Source organism: Micromys minutus (genome assembly GCF_963924665.1).
Source record: "Micromys minutus genome assembly, contig: SCAFFOLD_215, whole genome shotgun sequence".
NCBI classification, from domain to species: Eukaryota; Metazoa; Chordata; class Mammalia; order Rodentia; family Muridae; genus Micromys; species Micromys minutus.
In genome coordinates this window covers 221,541-240,000 of record NW_027667754.1, presented here as the reverse complement: position 1 = coordinate 240,000, position 18,460 = coordinate 221,541, and positions in this window count along the sequence as shown.

The following is an 18,460-nucleotide window of genomic DNA, read 5'->3' as shown; positions in this document are numbered from 1 at the left end:
CGAATGGGGTCCCCTGCCACAGTCCAATACCCCAACTAGTGGGAGTAGGATAAGTGAACGACAAAGACGTGTTCCTAAGAGATTCGCCTATCCCTGAATAAAGATGTGTGTAGTAACGGTACAGATTTTTGTAGATTTCAGACATAAAGACCATGTAGGATCTTCACCCGATGTCACAGTTCATCTCCAGAACCCAGAACCTGAATTGTGGGCCTTGATCTTATTATTTAGTGTTTGTGTTTGTTTGCGTGTCTCCATGCCTAGCTAGGGGCCACCACAGATTTGTGTTTCAGAGATGTTTCTTTCTTTCTTCCTTCCTTCCTTTCTTTCTTTCTTTCTTTCTTTCTTTCTTTCTTTCTTTCTTTCTTTCTATTAGATCTCATTACAGATGGTTGTGAGCCACCATGTGGTTGCTGGGAATTGAACTCAGTACCCTTGGAGGAGCAGTCATTGCTCTTAACCACTGAGCCATCTCTCCAGCCCCAGAGATATTTCCTTATTTATTTCTAGTGTCTGGGCATGTGTAGGCCCTAGGCCAAACTTCCTGGAAAAAAAACAAACCAAACCAAACCAAACCCAAACAAAAACAAGGAATAGAAACAAGCGGATATGAAGCTGTAAAACCTTCCAGGGACGTGCACACAACCACCCAACACACAGACACGCACTCTCACAACTTGAGTTTGAACCAAACGTACAATAAAGTCTTTCAGAGAGAGAAGTTGAAAACTAACGAAAATCCAAAACCCTTCCCCGGGTGAAAGAAACAATGAAACTGGGTGTGGTCACACATGCCATTAATTCTATCACTCAGGAAGGAGACAGAGGCAAGTGGAATGCTGTAATCGATTCTTTGATCAGTCTTCCCCCACCTCCACCCCACCACTGTCTATTTTTATCTGCCCCGATCCTGAAAGCTTTCAGACCCTAGGGTTTTACCCGCCTGGCTCCTTGAACTCTGTACTGCCTAAACTCAGCAACTGTGGAAGGCAGGAGCTGAAGATATGCTTCCACGCTCCCTTCCGAAGTCGGCCCGTTTCAGCTTTTATATGAAGCTCCGTGCTTATGATGTGTCCTGTTGTTTATTCGATTCTTACTTCACTTTTTAATCTGACTTTATTTTTATCTGCTATCCAGAAAGCCCTATGGATTAGTCAGGGACCCAGACACAGGGACTCACTGAGGCTCTCGGGATTTCTTCCTGAGTGCTGCTGTGAATGAGGGAGTCTATGAACATTGTTTTAATATTATTAAAGTTGCTATCCTCCTCCTCCTCCTCCTCCGACTCCTCCTTCTCCTCCTCCTGTTCCACCTCTTTAACCTTTATCTTTTATTATGAAGCATGGCAGAGAGGATGAGAAAAGAGAGCGAGGGAGGCTTGATTCCCTTTTGCAATCTTCCCAATGTGACTGGGCATATGTTCTGTTTTTAACCACCTACCAAGAAAACCCAATCCTGCTGAGTTATTGATTCCTCGATCCGTTTTTCCCTCCACCCTCTCTTTATTTTTTCCTTGTCCACATCCTGAGAGCTGATCTAGCATGCTCTCAGACCCCCAGGTGTGTCCCTGCTTGCCTTGCTGAACTGATGACAGCTGGACTGTTCTACATAGACAGATGAAGGGCAGCAGATATATATAAACATAAATAAGGTCAACTTAGTATAAACACTGGCAGATGGAAAGACAGACAGACAGACGACGCAGACGCATGCACAGATGCAGGAACAAGAAAAAAATAATTATTTTCTGATCAAAGTAAAAACAAATCAGTATGAAAATATATTTCCGGGGAAAAGCAAGAGAAAAACCAAACAGACCAAAGAAAGAAAGAAAGAAAAAAGAAAGAAAGAAAGAAAGAAAGAAAGAAAGAAAGAAAGAAAGAAAGAAAAAAAGAAAGAAACCAGGAATTTAAACCACCCTTAGATGGTGCGTGGAAAAAAAAATCAAAAGTTCTGTGGACAACAGTCCTACCGTCTTTCAATTGCTTTAAGTTTTTCTCAGTTTACAAAGTCTATAGGTCTCTCTATCTCTTTCTGTCTGTGTCTCTGTCTGTCTGTCTCTCTGTCTATCTCTCTCTCTCTCTCTCTCCTTTCGTCCCTCCTTTCTTTTTTCCTTACCTCTCTCCCTCCCATGCTCATCCAGAACCCCCTCCCATCTGTCTGCAGCTTTGAGGGGTGGCAGAGGCAGACATAGCAGACCTCCTGGTTGTCTTGGATACACTCTGTAGACCAGGTTGGCCTCAAACCTGTAAGAGCCTGCCAGAATAAAAGTTATACACCACTATGACTAGCTACGATTCTTGTCTTTTTTTTATGATTCCGCCAGGCAGTAGTGGTGGTGGCAGAGGGAGGTGGTTCACTGTTAATTTGTAGCGAGCTTAGTCTACGGACCAAGTTACGGGAAAGGAGTTTTAAGATGGCTGATTATGTTTATCTTTTATTATGTGTTTTAATTAAAAATAACAGCAAAAAATAAAAATGATCTATTTTTATGGCATTTAAAAGTAGTGGACGGAAGCGGGAAGAAATCATGTGGCTGTGGACGTTATGCGACTTCTGGCAGCTGTTTGTTGCCTCCTCTATATTCTGCACATGCAAAGAGGGTCCCCTAGAGGCTGGGGAGTGGAGAAACAAAAGCGACCTGGAATGGCAGGTCACGTGGCCAGCCTCCTCCATCTTGGTGAGGTCAGTCAGCCAGCAGTAAGATGGCTGACATCCACATGTCAGCTTCCATCTTGGTGAGGTCGATTTGAAACCGAGTGACAGAAACAGGAAGGTGAAACAAAGGGTCATGCATGGGTTCAAGAGAGAAGAGGAAGTTGGGCATAAGAGTGAATTCCATTAATTTCTGGTCTCTAAGAGGCACAGAGAGAGAGAGAGAGAGAGAGAGAGAGAGAGAGAGAGAGAGAGACAGACAGACAGACAGACAGACAGACAGACAGACAGACAGAGAGTCTGAACTCCAGGACAGTGAGTTCTACATTCAGAGAAAAAAAACTCTAGTTTGTCAAACAGACAAACTCTATTCATCTACACCCCCCACCCACACGGTCAAAATGATCCACCGTACTGTTTCAGATTTATTTCTTAGGAGCCTCCCCACCCCTGCCCCCAGTCACATGAAGGACAAACAGCACACAGTTATGCTGTAGAAATGTTTAATCCCAAACCGGGCCTCTTACCCCACCTTGATTATTTTGTTTTAGGATAAAAGATGCACAGCCTTTATGATTTACAGTGCTAAGCAGCACTAGAAGAGCCGGGGGCAGATACCGACCCTCTGTGTTAGAATTCATGTTAAAAGAAAAAAAAAATCAGAAACCTGGATTCTCAGAAAGCCACATGGTGTGTCCTCCTAGGTTCTGGTGCCCTCTTCTGGCAGGCAGGTATACAGGCATTAGATAGAGCACACATAGATTTTGAAAAGGAAGAAAGGAAGGAAGGAAGGAAGGAAGGGAGAGAAAAAAAGATTCTAGCTTTTGTCTGGCTGTGTGGGTGGCAGAGGCAGGGAGAACGAACCTCAGTGAGTTCACAGTTAGCCAAGTCCACAGAGCAAGTTCCAAGGCTCGCAGGGCTATACAAAGGTACAAGAAAACAAAGCAGAAAAAGTCCTGGCTTTTGTTTTAGAGATGTCTCTTCCCTCTAGTATTATTGCCTATAGAAATTGATCATGAAGGCATGTTGATCTTATGACAGGGTTTATCTTTGTGTATGTGTGTGTGTGTGTGTGTGTGTGTGTGTGTATCTCTATGGCTTAGCTAGGGCCCACCCCAGAGTTGTGTTTCAGAGGTCTTCTTTATTTCTTGTGCTTGGGCTTGTGTACGTACTAAGCTACCACACAGTCCTGAAAACACACACACACACACACACACACACACACACACAAATCAGCCAACAAACCAACCAAGCAAATAAATAGGCCTGCCTGCCTGCCTGCCTGCCTGCCTGCCTGCCTGCCTGCCAGCCAGTTGGATTTTGTTAAACAGTTTTTGACTGATTTAATTTCCCCTCTGATTGTGTATCTTTCTTAGGATAAGAAAGTAAAACAATAAATGTACTCACGGGGATCATTTGGAACCAGACTTCTGTTTTGAGTGCGGTGTGTGTGACTAAAAGTGTAAGCTCCCTGAAAACTGAGGTCCTACTTGGCAGAAAGAAACGTCTGTATATGTGGGCCACTGATATCCTTCGTCGGAGAGTTGAGACATAAATGTTAGACAAACGAAGGAGGTCCCCTGACACAGTCCAATACCCCAACTAGTGGAAGCAGAATAAGTGGACGACAAAGACGTGTTCCTAAGAGATTCAGCTATCCCTGAATCCAGATGGGTGTAGTAACTTGGTACAGATTTTTGTGGACTTTAGATATAAAGACCGTGTAGGATCTTCACCCGATGTCACAATTCATCTCCGGAACCTGAATTGTGGGCCGTGATCTTATTCTTTAGCGTTTGTGTTTGTGTGTGTGTCTCCATGCCTAGCTTAGGGGTCACCCCAGATTTGTGTTTCAGCGATATTTATTTATTTATTTATTTATTTATTTATTTATTTATTTATTTATTTATTATGTATGAGCACACTGTAGCTGTCTTCAGACACAGCAGAAGAGGCCATCAGATCTCATTACACATGGTTGTGAGCCACCATGTGGTTGCTGGGAATTGAACTCAGGACCCCTGGAAGAGCATTCATTGCTCTTAATCACTGAGCCATCTCTCCAGCCCCAGAGATCTTTCCTTATTTATTTCTAGTGTCTGGGCTTGTGTCGGCCCTAGGCCACACTTCCTGGAAAAAAAAAAAAACAAAACAAAACAAAAAAAAAAAACCAAACCCAAACAAAAACAAGGAATAGAAACAGATATGCAGGGGTAAAACCTTCCAGGGACATGACCACAACCCCCCCCACACACAGACACGCAATCTCACGACTTGAGTTTGAACCAAGCGTACACTAAAGTCTCTCAGAGAGAGAAGTTAAAAATGGAGGCCAAAGGAAAACTAAGGAAAATCCCAAACCCAAAAGCCGATCCATAGCATGCTTTCAGACCCTAGGGTTTTACCCGCCTGGCTCCTTGAACTCTGTACTGCCTAAACTCAGCAACTGTGGAAGGCAGGAGCTGAAGATATGCTTCCACGCTCCCTTCCGAAGTCGGCCCGTTTCAGCTTTTATACGAAGCTCCGAGCTTTCGATGTGTCCCGTTTGTTTATTCGATTCTTACTTCACTTTTTAATCTGACTTTATTTTTATCTGCTATCCAGAAAGCCCTATGGATTAGTCAGGGACCCAGGCACAGGGACTCACTGAGGCTCTCGGGATTTCTTCCTGAGTGCTGCTGTGAATGAGGGAGTCTATGAACATTGTTTTAATATTATTAAAGTTGCTATCCTCCTCCTCCTCCTCCTCCTGCTCCTCCTCCTCCTCCTCCTCCTTCTCTTGTTCCATCTCTTTAACCTTTATCTTTTATTATGAAGCGTGGCAGGGAGGACGAGAAACGAGAGCGAGGGAAGCTTGATTCTCTTTTGCAATCTTCCCAATGTGACTGGGCATATGTTCTGTTTTTATCCACCTACCAAGGAAACCCAATCCTGCTGAGTTATTGATTCCTCGATCCGTTTTCCCCTCCACCCTCTCAGATACAGATACAGACGCATGCACAGATGCAGGAACAAGAAAAAAAAATTATTTTCTGATCAAAGTGAAAACAAATCAGTATGAAAATGTATTTCAGGGGAGAAGCAAGACAAAAACCAAACAGAAAGAAAGAGAGAAAGAAAGATTGAAAGAAAAAGAAAGAAAGAAACCAGGAATTTAAATAATTTCATCACTCTTTGAATTTACTCTAGCTCTGTATTTAGTCTTGGAAAAGGAGTTGGGTGGGGGAGGGTGGCAGGCAGTCGGCCCGCCGGCTGGCCAGCCGACCCGCCGGCCCGCGGTTGCTGACAGCGAGAAAAAGAAACCCAAGCGGCCCTCCCCGGAATTGTGCCCCCCCTTCGTCTGTTTATGCCTGTTCCTTGCCCCGTTAACCGACAGATTTGTTTAGCCAGGTACTTTGACTTAGAGATTGATTTCGTGTTTTCACCGCTCCGTCTTACTTTCGCTTTTGCCCGCCCGGGTCCAGCCCGCGTTCACGATGTTCCGGCCGGACAACCGGGACCGTATGTGCCATTCGTTGGAAGTGGTGGGTACTCTGCTCCGCTGTGCGTGGGTGCGTGTCCACGTGAGCTAAGGAGGACCCTCCAGAGAGACCGAGCGAGTGACTGTGAGTGTGGAGGCGGGTGAACGATTTGTATCGGTTTGCTTGCATGATCGAGACCGTTGTCGGGCGACACCTAGTGGTGACAAGTTTCTGCAATGTCCCTGGTCCCCGGTTGATGGCTAATGGCGAGGAAGTGCCTGGGGTAAGCCGGCCAGGGTGAGAGGAGTCCCGGCAGGCAGGCGAGTTCGTCCTAGACATGGTGTCGTGTTTGAGGACAGGCTGTATCTAAGAGGTTGTACCTGGAGATCTGCAGGGAGCTGTAGTTTCACTACTCCCTATTGAAACAACTAGGGGGCTGGGTGGCGGTTTGATCAGGTAGACCAGAAGGCCAGCCGGGGAGTTTTTTTTTTTTTTTTTTTTCTTTTTTCCTTCAAGAGCCCTCTCGGTCCCTGCCAGCGGGGCCATGGATATCTGAGGCCGAGAGCATGCCCTGGCCCGGGCTTCCAAGCCCCGGTGGCCCAGCTCGCTGGAGCCTCGGAGCTTTATTTTTTTTCTTTTTTTTTTTTTTTTTTTTTGAGTCCTCTCGGTCCCGGCCAGCGGGGCCCTGGATATCTGAGGCCGAGAGGATGCCCTGGCCCGGGCTTCCAAGCCCCGGTGGCCCGGCTCGCTGGAGCCTCGGAGCTTTTTTTCCTGCAAGAACCCTCTCGGTCCCAGCCAGCGGGGCCCTGGATATCTGAGGCCGAGAGGATGCCCTGGCCCGGGCTTCCAAGCCCCGGTGGCCCGGCTCGCTGGAGCCTCGGAGCTTTTTTTCTCCAAGAGCCCTCTCGGTCCCTGCCAGCGGGGCCCTGGATATCTGAGGCCGAGAGGATGCCCTGGCCCGGGCTTCCAAGCCCCCGTGGCCCGGCTCGCTGGAGCTTCGTAGCTTTTTTTTTTTTTTTTCCTCCAAGAGCCCTCTCGGTCCCTGCCAGCGGGGCCCTGGATATCTGAGGCCGAGAGGATGCCCTGGCCCGGCTTTCTATCCCGGGCCTCTCGGTCTGTGAGTACTCTCACGGTTCTAAGGTCGACCAGTTGTTCCTTTGAGGACCGGTTCTCTTTCTTATGGGGACGTTTCTGTGACACTTCCCCTAGCATGACTTCCAGATCTTTGTTGGTGCCTGTATGTTTCCTCCCCGACACTTTTGTGGTTTTGATCTTTCCTCTCAGTTCGCATTGTACCTGGAGATATATACTGACACGCTGTCCTGTGACTGTGACACTCAAAGGACATTATAAGCGATCCCCGAAAGGCTGTTTGCTTGTCCAGCCTTTTTATGTCTGCCCATGGGTTGCTGCGGTGCCTGAAGCTATTTTTTTCCCCCAGCAGGCTTCCTGCGTTCCCGAGCTTGGTTGCTTGTGTGTCCCGGGGTGTAGCTTGTGACAACCGGGCACTGCTGATATTTTTGCGTGTCAGGAGTATCCCGATTTCTCTGCGGTCGTTGTCACCTGTTGCCGGCTGGAGGAGCGCCTATTTTTTGCCGTTTTCCCGGTGTCTTCCGTTAACTGGCTTTTTTTTTTTTTTTTTGGAGCGTTCCGGAATCTCCCGTAGTTGTGTGCTCGCTGTGTCCGGGTCGTTCTGCCACATGCCTCCCGAGTGCGCTTTTTTTCTTTTTTGGTCTGTGCTTTTTTTTTTTTTTTTAAATATATATATATATATGTATATCTGTATTGGGGTCGACCAGTTGTCCTTTTCTTTCGTCCACCTGTTAAGAGAGCGCGGGTCGACCAGTTGTCCCGTTCGAGGTGGTCCTGATAACCTGCGGGCGACTGGTTCTTGTTTCTGTCGGACGCAAAGTCGATAGAGGGCGCTGTGTGTGTCGCTTTGGCTCCTCTTTTTTTTTTTTTTAAATAGATATTGAAGGAGGATGACCGGCTTTCTCGAACCATTTATTTATTTATTTATTTATTTATTTATTTATTTATTTATTTATTTATTTATTCATTCATTTATTCATTTATTTATTCATTTATTTATTCATTTATTCATTTATTCATTCATTTATTCATTCATTCATTCATTCATTCATTCATTTATCTATCTATCCATTCATTCATTCACTTAATTACTTAGTTATTTATCTATCTATTTATCTATTTATCTATTTATTTATTTAACTTAAATAAGTACACTGCAGCTGTCTTCAGACATACCAGAAGAGGGCGTCAAGATACCACTGCAGATGGTTGTGAGCTAAAATTGGTTCTCTTAACCATCTCTCCAGCTTTTTTTTTTAACGCTATTTTATTTTCTTATTGTTTTCAAGATTTATTCATTCATTTATTTGTTTATTTATTTATGTTACACATACACTGTTGATCTCTTCATGCATCGGATGTGAGCTACCATGTGGTTGCTGGGAATTGAACTCAGGACCCCTGGAAGAGCAGTCGGTGCTCTCAACCGCTGAGTTTAGTTTTTAAATAAGATGACACTTAGAATAGATAGATAGATAGATAGATAGATAGATAGATAGATAGATCGATCGATAGATAGATAGATAGATAGATAGATAGATAGATAGATAGATAGATAGATAATTGAAGGAGGCCAACGAGTTGGCTTCTTTTCTCATTTTAAACAAGACTGATCACTTGGGGAGTGGTGCGGGGGTGGGGGGGGTCCTATTTGTGGGTGGCTAAGTTTTGTAACTATTTTATTCTAACAGAAGGTTGAAAAGGGGCAAGCTCTGGCTGTGAGATTGGAGGAAGATGCTAATGAGATGCTAACCAGGAGGTTTGAAAGTCAAGCCAGCCTTGTAATGTTCCCTAAAACTTAGAAACGTTGTAACAAAGCGACGTGTCATTTACTTTCTCCTACTGCTTCTTTTCACTCCATAGATCAAGCGGGCAGGCTGTCAGCTTTTGTGAGTTTTCTCTGTCGGCTCTGCTCTGCTTTGATGAACAGACATATTTTTGCTTTGGCTGCTTGGCTTTGACTTGGCATAATTTCCCTTCCTTTCTGTCCGTGCAGGGTTCCAAGACTGCCTTTCCAAGAGGAATCAGAAAGGAGGAGGCCAGAACTAAAGTCTCTTCTCTGATAAAGCGCCGAGACTAGGAACCAGCCCATCTGGACGGCCCTCCCTCCCTCCCTCCCTCCCTCCCTCCCTCCCTCCCTCCCTCACACCCACCCACCCACCCATTTTCCCTCTTCCACGGTACACTCAATAAAATAAAGTAAACACATAAAGTTTTCCACTTGTTTGTTTGTCTATAAAGCACATCTCCCGTCTCTCTCTATGAACTATTTGCTTTCAGGCCCACATTGCTCCAGCCTCTTTCTTTGCAAATGGTAATGGAGTTGATAACACACCCTAGGAGAAAGAGAAAGAGTCACCACCCGGCCTCACTCTGACAGCTCAGGGATTACTAAGGCGGTGCAATCTGGAATCATATTTACATGACTTACTTGGTATTTCTAATGCTTAAAAAAAAAAAAAAAAAAAAAAAAACTACGAGTGCACTGTATATAGCTGTCTTCAGACACAACAGACTAATAAGGCATTACAGATGTTTAGGAGCTACCTACCATACAGTTGCTGGGTTCAGGACCACCCCTGGAAGAGCAAAGCCTCAGCTCTTAATTACCCAGCCATCTATCCAGCCCCGGTATTTATAACTATTGTTCAATATTTATTTAGGCAGATGAAGCACGTGGCGAAGAAATTGAGCATCTTAAAACCATGACCATTGACCGCGCACAAAGAGGTTATTGGCTCCTCTTTGGAAGTAGTACTGTGTAAAACTTGCTTGACAAAGCAGAGTCGAATCCACACAACACAAAGGGGACACTATAACAAATTACGATTGTTTGTGTACATAGAAAACTTTTGTTCTTGAAAAGCTGGTCAAGCATTGCAGTGTTGTAACCCACAAAAAAAAAAAAAAAAAAAAAAAAAAAAAAAGGAAAAACCTTTTTTCTTTCCTCGATTTTCTTTTCTTTTCTCTCCCTCTCTCCCAGCCGTGATGAATTCAACTGGCTCTGGTGGTGAACACCCCTAATCCCAGCACATTCCAACAGAATTTTTCCTCTCACATACAGACCATCTCTAATTGAATGTTATGATTAAAATGTCTCACCCCGCCCTCCATACTGGAATTAATCTTAAAAAGGAGGACTGTTTTAGAGGTAAGCTTAAGTAACCTCTAGCTCATGCAAGAGAGGTGTAGGAAGGACACCCACTCCACCTCCCAACCAAATAGTAGCGAAGATGGCAGACAGCACATAATTAGTGGTGAAATTGCATTATACACTACAAGCAAGTCTTCCTCTCTGTCTCTTTGCCTCTCTCTCTCTGCTTCTCTCTCTCTGCTTTTCTCTCTCTCTCTCTCTCTCTCTCTCTCTCTCTCTCTCTCTCTCTCTCTCTCCCTCTCTCTCTCTCCCCCATTCTCCCCCCTCTCTCTCTCGCTCTCTCTATCTTTCTTGAGTTGACCCCTGACTCAACTCAAGAAACAAAGAGGAAATAAAAGAAATAGATACAATTTTGACTTGGAATAAACCATACAAACTAAGAAAAAGGGGAAGGCAGCGTTGGGGTGCACACTGCCTCTTTGGTTGAAAACACAGACAGACAGACAGACACACACACACACACACACACACACAAAGAGAGAGAGAGAGAGAGAGAGAGAGAGAGAGACAGACAGACAGACAGACAGACAGACAGACAGACAGACAGACAGACAGAGAGAGCAGGGACAGAGACCTAGAGACAGAAAGACAAGATGGTGACTATAAATCAGGGATGAGTGGGACATGCTCTGCTTGCACATGCTCATGCTGCCATCTGCTTTCCAAGGGCCAGACAGCAAGGTGTTGCTGCGGTCAGTGCACAGGTGTGGTCATTGGGATAAGCAAGATAAGACCTCCACCTCACCTACAGGTCTCTCTTCCCTTCTCTCCCTTTCCCACACCTCCTCTCTCGTCTGATTGTGTTCTGTGGGTCACGATCCTGAGCTAAGACTCCTCTGTGTCTTACTACATAGAAAGAATAATCCCCCACACACCAATCAATAAAAATGGGTATCTGTGCGGTCTCATGTTTGTTGCTGTTGTTGTGGTTGCTGTTGTTTCTCCTATCTGTGAATCCACACGTATAATTTTTCCACGTATTGTATTTCAAAACAAGTGCTTGTTGTGATTCTCATTTTATTCAAGGGTACTCACTAGATCAGAGGAGCTGGCAGACCTGACCTAGGTACGAGGAATTGTTTTGCAATGGATTGGTATTGTGAATTTCTTTCGTTCCTGATCCATGGCCACTGTCTCTGTTCTATAGTTACACACAATAAGCATGCACCCATACCAACCACCCAACAGCATTTCCTGAACCCACCCATGTATAAGCTTTTACAGTACTCGATTTCTAGATACTGATATACAGGGCTTATGTGCAGAAACCCCTGACACAGCTAAAGGAAAGAAGAGTCAAATAGATGCAATTAATTTGGAATAAACCAAACATACTAAGAAAAAGAGAAGGCAGTAGTGGGATGGTTAGGCTTATAGAAGATGGGCAAACACTGGCACATGCACACACACACACACACACACACACACACACACCTACACACACACACACACACACACACACACACACACACACACACACACACACACACACAAAACCCACCTAGGATGAAATAAAGGAGTGGGAGGATGAGACAGGCAACATGGTAATGCAAACCTTTGATATCTTTAGGGAGGCCGAGATGGAGGCAGGATTTACTTGAGAGGCCAGCCTGGTCTGTCTAGTATGTTTTGGCACCATGTGGAAAAACGTTGTCTCTCGTAAATGAGCATATACGGGGAAATCTATCCATTCGTGTACCTATGCGAGGCTCAGAGGGCGAAGCTGCTGCCTATTAAGGTCTAGGTAGAATCTCAAGGAAGGCCTAGATGAAATGTGAAGGCCTGGGTCAGATTGGTTAAGGCCTAGGCTAAGCTCTCGCCTGGCTAGCTTACCATTTTGTGCTGTTACTGATATTATAAAGACGCTTTCTCATATGTCCGTGTATGTGGACAAATGACTTTCTGGTTGGCAGGTCGAGACATAAATGTTAGACAAGGCGAGTCCCCTGCCACTGTCCAATTCCCCAACTAATGGGAGCAGCATAAGTGGGTGGCCAAGATGTGTTCCTAGAGAAATTCACCTATCCCTGAATCCAGATGGGTGAAGTAACTTGGTATAGATTTTTGTGGATTTTAGACATATGCAGTTCTGGACTTTCCCCCTACCCCACCCCACCCCACATGCTGAGCCAGGTGCCTGACAACCTGATTTTATTATTTAGCGTGTTTTCACCCTTAGATGAGAAAGCTTGGAGAGCAATGAATTCAGTGGACAGACACCACTCACACTGCAGCCAGGGAGGAGTTTCGGGCTATCAGACATTGTGGAATTCATGTGAGCTTCCTTTGCTTTGCTTTGCTTTGTTGGGCCAAACTTGACAGGTTTTATTTTATTTGATTAAGCTAGCTAGCTTGCCTCTTTATCCCGGCAAGGTTCCAAGACTGCCTTGGTGAGATCAGAAAGGAGGCCAGAACCAAAGTCTTTTCGATACAGCTGAGACTACCTATCAGCACATTTGGAAGGACTAAGGTCTCTCCTTCACAAGTCTCAGATGGCCCTTTCCCCTTCAGTCCCTCCTTCCTTCCCTCCTTCCCTCCCTTCCTCATGACCCATTTTCCCTCTTCCATCATTCACTCAATAAGATAAAGTAAATAAATCGAAGAAATTTACAGTTGTTTATTTGTTTGAGCTACCTAAATTCTCCGTCGATACCTCCACTTTCCCTCCCCCACCCCCACACCGCCTTTTCCCTGTGTGTGTTGGTGGGGGAGGGGCTGGAGATCTGTAAGTCCCTGCTGGCATGTGAACTATTTGCCCTGACCTTCCTTGCCTCTTAACTGCCTGCAAAGCCATGTCTCTCCAGAAACAAGTTTTCTGCATGAAATCAGTGAGTGAGTGGGTGAGTGAGTGAGTGAGTGAGTGAGTGAGTGAGTGAGTGATGATTTCAGTGTCAGAGTCTGAACACTAACTCACTGTCTTCTCAGTTCCATCTTGCTCTGGCTCCTGCAACTGACTGAACAAAACAATAGGCACCAATCTAGCTCTTTACAAATGCTAATGGAGTTGTTAACACACCTGAACAGAAAGAGGAAGACTTCATTCAGTCGTTCTCAACCCAGCCTCGCCCTGCCATCTTAGGGATTTCAAAGGCCAGGCTGCATCTGAGCCACACTTACAGAATTTGGTATTTCTACTTAATGTTTAGTGTTTAGGTAAATAAGGCTTGTGAATTGCTGGAAAGATGGCTAAGAGGTCCTGAGTTCACTTCACCAGCAACCAGCATGCCTATCCTATCTATCCACTCCTTTTATTTTATTTTACATATTTTTTTTTTATTTTATACACCTTATATCTCACGTCATCATATAGGTGGCTCCCTTTTTCTTAACTTTGATAGCCCAACTGGGACAGAATTGCACACTACCTAGATAGCTGGAAGTGGTTGGATATGCAGAAAAATTAAGTTTTGCTGTTGGTTTCTCTCTCTCTCTCTCTCTCTCTCTCTCTCTCTCTCTCTCTCTCTCTCTCCATCCCCTAGCTTTTTCAGACATAGTTTCTCTGTGTAGTCCTCAGTAGACCAGGCAGGACTCAAACTCTGAGATTCACCTTCCTCTTTCTCCCAAGTGCATTTTTTTGGGTGGGGTATAGGGGTGGTATAGGACGAGAAAAGACTTGAAGGCCGACTTAAAAGTCCCCCCCCCCTCTTCCTCCCTCCCTCCCTCCCACCCTCCCACCCTCCCTCCCTCCCTTCTCCTCCTCCTCCTCCTCCTCCTCCTCCTCCTCCTCCTCCTCCTCCTCCTTCTTCTTCTTTCTTTTTTTTCCCCCAAACCCTGCCTGTGCATGGTACATTCACAGAGAAAGGTGGCACATCTTCAGAAATTAGATGGTATTCAGCTGCTTGTTGGACTGATACTAAGAGATTGTCTTTGAATAATTTCTAGAGTTCTAGAGTTCTATTTTGGCTTCATTATTCTCATCACTAGGAATTGTTTTGGCATGGATTGGGATTGTGAATTTTTTGTGCTCTTCATTCACTTTCAATACATTCATCGGGCGAGGACAGGGTCAGACACTAATATCTGTACTTATATTACCTGTGAAATACAAACAGTGTAGTAAATAATCCTGGTCTCTGACTACCCTCCGTGTTTTGAAAATTAACAAATTTGCCCTTAGATGGTGCTTGGAATTAAAAAAAAAAAAATCAAAAGTTCTGTGGACAACAGTCCTACCATCTTTTAATTGCTTTCAGTTTTTCTCAGTTTACAGTGTCTTTAGGTCTCTCTCTCTCTCTCTCTCTCTCTTTCTCTCTCTCTCTTTCTCTCTCTCTCTCTCTCTCTCTCTCTCCCCTTCCCTACCTCCTTCCTTCCTTCCTTTCTTCCCTCCCTCCCATGACCATCCAGAACTCCCCCCCCATCTGTCTGCATCTTTGGGGAGTGGCAGAGGCAGACATAACAGACCAACCGACCTCCTGGTTGTCTTAGACACACTCTTTAGACCAGGTTGGCCTCAAACCTGTAAGAGCCTGCCTCTACATTTTAAATGCTAAGATAAAAGTTCCACAGCACTATGACCAGCTAAGATTCTTGTCCTTTTTTTATGATTCCGCCAGGCAGTAGTGGTGGTGGCAGCAGAGGGAGGTGGTTCACTGTAAATTTGTAGCCAGCTTAGTCTACGGACCAAGTTACGGGAAAGGAGTTTCAGGGTGGCTGATTGTGTTTATCTTTCCTTTTTTTTTTTTTTAATTAAAGAATTGTTTATTTATTCAGTGTATGTGAGTACACACATACATTCAGACACACCAGAAGAGGGCATGACAGATGGATGTTAGCCACCATGTGGCTGCTGGGAATTGAACTCAGGACCTTTGGAAGAGCAGTCAGTGTGCTTAACTGATGAACCATCTCTCCAGCCCTGTTTATCTTCTCTTATGTGTTTTAATTAAAAATAACAGAAAAAAAAATCCTATCTATTTGTCTGGCATTTAAAAGTAGTGGACAAAAGCTGGAGGAAACCATGTGGCTGTGGACGCTATGCTGCTTCTGGCTGCTTTTGGGTGCAGAAACATATGCAGACTGGGTCCCCTAGAGGCTGGGGTGTGGAGAAACAAATGCGACCTGGAATGGCAGATCACATGGCCGGCCTCCTCCATCTTGGTGAGGTCAGTCAGTCAGCGATAAGATGGCTGACGTCCACATGCCAGCTTCCATCTTGGTGAGGTCAATGGGAAACCGAGTGACAGAACCTGGAAGGTGAAGCAAACAGTCATGCATGGGTTCAAGAGAGAAGAGGACGTTGGGCGCAAGAGTGCATTCTATTAATTTCCGGTCTCTAGGAGGGAGGGAGGGAGGAGAGAGCATCTAAACTCCAGTGCAGTGAGTTCTACACTCAGAGAGACAAACTCTAGTTTGTCAAGCAAACAAACTCTCTCTGTTCCTCTACCCCACCCCACATGCTGACAACCTGATTTTATTATTTAGCGTGTATGTCCTGCACAATCTGTATTAAACACTTTTGAACATTGATCTACAAAGTGTCTGGATCATAGCTTCATAGTTGACACATCCTATCCATATACAGAGACACAGATAGAGACCAATAGACAGACACATGTTCACTCTCTCTCTCCCTCTCTCTCTCTCTCTCTCTCTCACACACACACACACACACACACACACACACACACACACACACCCCACCTAGGATAAAATAAAAAAGAGAGGAGGGGGGAATTCCACAGGCAACATGGTAATGCATGCCTTTGATCTCAGTTTTGGGGAAGCTGAGGTAGAGGCAGGATTTACTTGAGAGGCCTGCCTGGTCTGTCTAGTATGTTTTGGCACCATGTAGAAAAAGGTTGTCTATCGTAAATGAGCATATACGGGGAAATCTATCTCTTTATCTACATATGGTTGGCTCAGAGGGCGAAGCTGCTGTCTACTTAGGTTTAGGTAAAATCTCAAGGAAGGCCTAGATGAGATGTGAAGGCCTAGGTCAGATTGGTTAAGGCCGAGGTAACTCTCACCTGGCTAGCTTACCATTTTGTGCTGTTACTGATATTATAAGGACTCTTTCTCATATGTCCGTGTATGTGGACAAATGACTTTCTGGTTGGCAAGTCGAGACATAAATGTTAGACAAGGCGAGTCCCCTGCCACAGTCCAGTTTCTCAACTAATGGGAGCAGGATAAGTGGGCGGCCAAGATGTGTTCCTAGAGAAATTCACCTATCCCTGAATCCAGATAGGTGTAGTAACTTGGTTCAGATGTTTGTGGATTTTAGACATATGCAATTCAGGACTGTCCCCCTACCTCACATGCTGGGCCAGGTGCCTGACAACCTGATTTTGTTATTTAGAGTGTGTGTGTGTGTGTGTGTGTGTGTGTGTGTGTGTGTGTCTGTCTGTCTGTCTGTCTTTCTGTCTGTCTGTCTGTTTGTCTGTCTGTCCGTCAGTCTCTCTGTCCGTCCACCTGTCCGGCTGTCTGTCTGTCTGTCTGTCTGTCTGTCTTTCTGTCTCCATGCCGAACTAGGGCCCACCTTAGATTTGTGTGTCAGAGATCTTTACTTATTTATTTCTGGTGTCCGGGTTTGTGTAGGCCCTAGGTAGGCCACACTTTCTAAAAACAAAAACAAACAAACTAAAAAGACAAAAACAAAACAAAACAAATAAACAGAACAAAATCAACCAACCAATAAACCAGGCAAACAAGTTTGCCTGCCTGCCTGCCTGCCAGTGTATCTTTCTGTGTGTATCTGTATGTCTCCCTATCCGGGCTACACAGGGAAATGACATCTCAATAAACCTAATCTACTTCCTAAGTCTGCCGGGATTTTTTTTTTTTTTTGTCTCTGTCTATCTGTCTCTCTCTCTTTCTCTCTCTCTCTCTCTCTCTCTCTCTCTCTCTCTCTCTTTCTTCGTCCCTTTCTCCCTCCCTCACTCACTCCTGAACAGAAAGAGGAAGACTTTATTCAGTCGTTCTCAACCCAGCCTCGCCCTGCCATCTTAGGGATTTCAAAGGCCAGGCTGCATCTGAGCCACACTTACAGAATTTGGTATTTCTACTTAATGTTTAGTGTTTAGGTAAATAAGGCTTGTGAATTGCTGAAAAGATGGCTAAGAGGTCCTGAGTTCACTTCACCAGCAACCAGCATGCCTATCCTATCTATCCACTCCTTTTATTTTTTTTTACATATTTTTTTTATTTTATACCATATATCTCACGTCATCATATAGGTGACTCCCTTTTTCTTAACTTTGATAGCCCAACTGGGACAGAATTGCACACTACCTAGATAGCTGGAAGTGGTTGGATATGCAGAAAAATTAAGTTTTGCTGTTGGTTTCTCTCTCTCTCTGTCTCTCTCTCTCTCTCTCTCTCTCTCTCTCTCTCTCTCTCTCTCTCTCTCTCTCCATCCCCTAGCTTTTCCAGACATAGTTTCTCTGTGCAGTCCTCAGTAGACCTGGCAGGACTCAAACTCTGAGATTCACCTTCCTCTTTCTCCCAAGTGCATTTTTTTGGGTGGGGTATAGAGGGTGTTATAGGACGAGAAAAGACTTGAAGGCCGACTTAAAAGTCCCCCCCCCTCTTCCTCCCTCCCTCCCTCCCTCCCTCCCTCCCTCCCTCCCTTCTCCTCCTCCTCCTCCTCCTCCTCCTCCTCCTTCTTCTTCTTTCTTTTTTTTTCCCCCAAACCCTGCCCGTGCATGGTACATTCACAGAGAAAGGTGGCACATCTTCAGAAATTAGATGGTATTCAGCTGCTTGTTGGACTGATACTAAGAGATTGTCTTTGAATAATTTCTAGAGTTCTAGAGTTCTATTTTGGCTTCATTATTCTCATCACTAGGAATTGTTTTGGCATGGATTGGGATTGTGAATTTTTTTGTGCTCTTCATTCACTTTCAATACATTCATTGGGCGAGGACAGAGTCAGGCACTAATATCTGTACTTATATTACCTGTGAAATACAAACAGTGTAGTAAATAATCCTGGTCTCTGACTACCCTCCGTGTTTTGAAAATTAATTAACAAATTTGCCCTAAGATGGTGCTTGGAATAAAAAAAAAAAATCAAAAGTTCTGTGGACAACAGTCCTACCATCTTTTAATTGCTTTCAGTTTTTCTCAGTTTACAGTGTCTTTAGGTCTCTCTCTCTCT